This window comes from Galeopterus variegatus, unplaced genomic scaffold (assembly GCF_000696425.1).
Source record: "Galeopterus variegatus unplaced genomic scaffold, G_variegatus-3.0.2 Scaffold2099, whole genome shotgun sequence".
Taxonomy (NCBI): Eukaryota; Metazoa; Chordata; class Mammalia; order Dermoptera; family Cynocephalidae; genus Galeopterus; species Galeopterus variegatus.
Window position 1 is genome coordinate 268,408 of NW_007728210.1, and position 5,546 is coordinate 273,953.

General features: G+C 39.9%; 1 pseudogene; it reads left to right on the top strand.

Moving 5' to 3' along the window:
• Nucleotides 1-5,142, top strand: part of LOC103596751 — a 9,736-nt pseudogene extending 4,594 nt beyond the window's left edge.
• Nucleotides 5,143-5,546: the final 404 nt, after the last annotated feature.

A 5,546-nucleotide genomic window follows, 5' to 3' on the forward strand; every position in this document is an offset into this window, starting at 1 on the left:
CCCCCCCCCCCCCCCCCCCCCCGTTTTTTTTTTTGTGTGTGTGTGTGTGTGAGTGAATTTTTTTTTTTTTTTTTAGCTCCCACCAATAAGTGAGAACATGTGGTATTTCTCTTTCTGTGCCTGACTCGTTTCACTTAATATAATTCTCTCAAGGTCCATCCATGTTGTTGCAAATGGCAGTATTTCATTGTTTTTATAGCTGAGTAGTATTCCATTGTGTAGATATACCACATTTTCCATATCCACTCATCAGATGATGGACATTTGGGCTGGTTCCAACTCTTGGCTATTGTAAAGAGTGCTGCAGTGAACATTGGGGAACAGGTATACCTTCGACTTGATGATTTCCATTCCTCTGGGTATATTCCCAGCAGTGGGATAGCTGGGTCATATGGTAGATCTATCTTAGGCTGCAGATTTAAATTTGGGAGATGTTAACATGCAAGAGCCATGAGCCTGGGTGAAGTCACACAGGAAGTGAGCCTGGGTATAAACGAGATGTCTAAGCAAAGACCTGTTGCTCACTCCAGAGGTGAGGGGTTGGTGAGGTGAGAAGGAACCAGCAGGGAAGACTGGTGGGGCAGAAGCCTATGGGAGTCAGTTTGGACAGCATGTTGGATGTGAATATGGAGAGAATAGGGAGGCAAGAGACTCCCCAGAAGTACAATCTACAGGAGGTAAAAACTGCTTTTGTTTGCCATGGAACCAGTGAGCAACTCTGGTCTTGCTAGAGCTGAAACCACAGCTTCCTCATTTACAAGATTACAGGCTTTGAAAGATAATTAAATGAAACTTTTACATCATTTGGAGTAGGACTATATAGCATTTTCATAGTAAAGCAATATTTTTACTGTCCTAAAAAAGTCTTTTGAGGCATCATAAAAAAAAGTCTGAGGTGAAAGCATAGAGCAAGAATGTTTTGATTTTTAAAAATTTTGTTTTAAGGGCCGGCCCGGTGGAGCACTCGGTATAGTGCGGCACTTGGGAGCGCGGCAGCGCTCCCGCCAAGGGTTCGGATCCCATATAGAGACCAGTCCGCTCACTGGTTGAGCATGGTGCGGGCGCGACACTGAGGGTTGCGATCCTGTTACCGGTCACGAAAAAAAGACAAAAAAAAGGAAAAAAATTTTTTTTGTTGTTTTAAAATCATTAGCTTATTAACTGAACAGAAAATCTTAGTGAAAGAGAAATGATAAATGTGCCTTTCCACTGACTGACATAGTGATCTTTATTTTTAAAAAATCTTTCTCAAATGGTGATTAGATATCTCTCTCCAAAAAAGATATGGAATAGTACAACTGTGAATAAAAGTCACGAATGAAAAAATGTGAATATAGTATTATTTTGCCAGAGACCAACATACATGTTAGAACTAGCTTGCTGTGGAAATGACGTTTTGAAATAGTTGGTGACTGTGTCCAAGTGCCCTCAGGGTAATGTACAAATTTATTAGCAAATTCAGGGAAAACTCAACACCTGTAGGGCAGCAAACCTGGAAATTCTTCTTGGTTGTCTTATTTTGCAATGGCAGGACCTATGTTAAATTACACTCAGACACAGGGAAGTGCTGATTTTTAATTCAAAATATTTTTAATTTAGAGTTTTTTATCATTTCACACTGTTCTGGTTGCAGAACTTGGGGCTACTGGACTTGAACAGTTAATGCTGTATCATGTTTTCTGTAGGGTGTGGTCTGGACATTGGGACTTTCAAAAATGTCCCACCATCCTTCTCCACCTCACACCCCCATGACGAAAAGGAAGACAGTAGGAGGAATGTACCAGGCATTTAGATAAGATGCAGATGATGAAAAGCAAATAACAAGATACAGGGGACGTGAGAAGAGCCTGTATGGGGCCCTAGAGTGATGCGGCTCCCTTTAAGGGACGAGGGCATCAGAGATGAAAGGTGAAGGCTTGACATGACATGTGAAGGATGCTAGCATGCTATAATACTTACAATGACGAACGAACATCATAATTAGGAAAATATGGGAAGTGCATATAGGGAGTGATGAGACAGAGATATAGAAAGTGAATTCTGACATTAATTGTATTCTTCCCATGGTTTGGGAATATGAAATTCTACATGCCTCACTTTCAACCTGCAGTGATGAGCTGGAAAATGTTCCTTCCCACTTTGGCCACCTAGTCCTTCACTAGGTCCTGGACACTCATCCACACACTGACATCTGTATGATACCTGATATTGATAGTAGCAAAAGATGGAAAAAATTAGTTTAGTTTCAGTACTTTCTGTGTATTATTTCTGAGAACATATGTATTCTACCCATTGAACATTAGGTACTTTTACTGGTGCTTTATATTCTGAATTTTAATCAGATTATCCAGTCCTATTAACAACAGTGAAGTTAGTGAAATCGCTGGCCATCAAAACGTAAACTGATAGAATTGTTTTGGTAAGCAGATTGACAGTCAGGATTAGCAATTTCTAAAAAGTTCACAGTCTTAAACCTAAAAATTTCATTAATTGTATTCTATCCTGAAGAAATAATATAAATTCAGAAAAACCTTACTGGCCATCAAAACGTAAACTGATAGAATTGTTTTGGTAAGCAGATTGACAGTCAGGATTAGCAATTTCTAAAAAGTTCACAGTCTTAGACCTAAAAATTTCATTAATTGTATTCTATCCTGAAGAAATAATATAAATTCAGAAAAACCTTACACATATATAAGAGCATTATTTGTAATGGTCAAAAATTGACCACCAGTATTATTTTTATGATATAATTTTAAATGAGAAAAACAGGATTCATAAAATGGAGGTTTGTCTAGGTACATATATGCATGAGAATAAACATTAAGTTGCAGAAAAAAATGAGAGAGAATAATATCAATTGCACAAAAATGTGTAAAGGAAAAGACTAGATGAAAATAAACCCATGTATTAATAAAGGACCATCTGTGGATAATTAACAGATGATTTTAAATTTATTTTTCTCTATTTCCTATTTTTCTGCTATGAACATATATTATTTTTATAATAGAGGAAAAATAAGATAAAGTTATTTCGGGCTGGCAAGCCACTCTATGTGCTCTCACCTGTAGCCTGTGCTTCTCTTGTATCTTCTAGGTGAGCCTGAGCCCCTTGAGCAGCAGAAGCAGCAGATCATTAATGAGGAAGGCACAGAGTTATTCTCCTACAAAGGCAATGATGTTGAGTATTTTATATCTTCCAGTTCTCCATCTGGTTTATATCAGTTGGAACTTGTTTCAACAGAGAAAGACACACATTTCAAAGTCTATGCCACCACAACTCCAGAGTCTGATCAGCCATACCCTGAATTACCCTATGACCCAAGAGTAGATGTCACCTCCCTGGGACGCACCACGGTCACCTTGGCCTGGAAGCCGAGCCCCACCGCCTCTTTGCTGAAACAACCCATCCAGTACTGCGTGGTCATCAACAAAGAGCACAATTTCAAAAGTCTCTGTGCAGTGGAAGCAAAACTGGGTGCGGATGATGCTTTTATGATGGCACCAAAGCCTGGTCTGGACTTTAGCCCCTTTGACTTTGCCCACTTTGGATTTCCTTCAGATAATTCAGGTAAAGAACGCGGCTTCCTAGCAAAGCCTTCTCCCAAACTGGGGCGTCACGTCTACTCAAGGCCCAGAGTTGACATTCAGAAGATCTGCATAGGAAACAAGAACATCTTCACGGTCTCTGATCTGAAACCCGACACGCAGTACTACTTTGACGTCTTTGTGGTCAACAGCAACAGCAACATGAGCACTGCTTATGTAGGGACTTTCGCCAGGACCAAGGAAGAAGCTAAACAGAAGACAGTTGAGCTAAAAGACGGGAAAGTGACAGATGTATTTGTTAAAAGGAAGGGAGCAAAGTTTCTACGGTTTGCTCCAGTCTCTTCTCACCAAAAAGTCACCTTCTTTATTCACTCTTGTTTGGATGCTGTCCAAATCCAAGTGAGAAGAGATGGGAAACTTCTTCTGTCTCAGAATGTGGAAGGCATTCGGCAGTTTCAGGTTAGAGGAAAACCTAAAGCAAAATATCTCATTCGACTGAAAGGAAACAAGAAAGGAGCATCTATGTTAAAAATACTGGCCACCACAAGGCCCAGTAAGCAGTCCTTTCCTTCTCTTCCTGAAGACACAAGAATCAAAGTCTTTGACAAGCTCCGAACCTGTTCTTCAGCCACCGTGGCTTGGCTCGGCACTCAGGAAAGAAACAAGTTTTGCATCTACAAAAAAGAAGTGGATGATAACTACAATGAAGACCTGAAGAAAAGAGAGCAAAACCAATGCCTAGGGCCAGATACAAGGAAGAAATCAGAAAAGGTCCTCTGTAAATATTTCCACAGTCAAAACTTGCAGAAAGCAGTGACCACAGAAACAATTAAAGGTCTTCAGCCTGGCAAATCTTACCTGCTGGATGTTTATGTCATAGGACATGGGGGACACTCTGTGAAGTATCAGAGTAAGGTTGTGAAAACCAGGAAGTTCTGTTAGTTACCTTGTAGAGAGATGTATTACCTAGAACTGCAGACGGGACATTGAGTCACTTTACGTGTAAACTGACTACTCCCACAGCTGAGAGAAGTTGTGACCTGTACTTGTACTGTGGAAGGAGGGATATCAGCAAGTATATATTGATGTTTATATATGTGACTGTCACAGGAGACTTGTTCTAGGGTGCCCCCATTTACCTGGTGTGCATCTGATGCCGGTTGCTGTCAAAGATGGAGGAAGTATTGAAGGAACTGCCATCCCTTGCTTTGACCACTGCATGAACTGCTTCTAAATTATTTTATTACCTAAAAATTTTAAATATGCCATTCATTGCACACATTCACAAATGCAAACCATCCCTCTCTTAGAAGCTAGGATATATATAAATTATTTTATAAAGTCTTGTTTTAAATGTCAGTGTTTCTTTGATTGTAAACTATTAAGTTTTTTTCTTGTTAAAGTACAGATCTAATCTAAGTATTATCAAGTGGACAGCCCTCTAGTCAGTTATATTGCTATTGTAAATTCTTATTTGTTGAGTAAAATGTTTAAGTACTGTATGTATCTCATGTACAAAGTTGACATACATTATATTCATGTATATAAAATTAAAGATATTAGATTATATACTGTTCATTTTCCCAAGCAGCTACCTTGGTGTATTCAATTTCTAGTCTGTTCTTAAAACAGCACCTTTCTATAATTTGGCACCAAAACCTACACTTTCTTATAGTTTAAAAAAGGTGATACATCACTCCAAAGTTACTATAGTGTTAGAAACAGTTATTAAAATTTGTATTTTGGGGCCGGCCCGGTGGCACACTGCTACAGTGCACCGCTTGGGAGCGCGGTGGTGCTCCCGCCGAGGGTTCAGATCCCACATACAGACCGGTTCCCGCTCACTGGCTGAGCGTGGTGTGGGAGCAACACCGAGGGTTGTGATCCCGTTGCCGGTCCCGGTCTGGTACGGGCACGACACTGAGGGTTGCGATCTGTTGCCGGTCACAAAAAAAGTCAAAAAGGAAAAAAAAAAAAATTTGTATTTTGACACCGAAT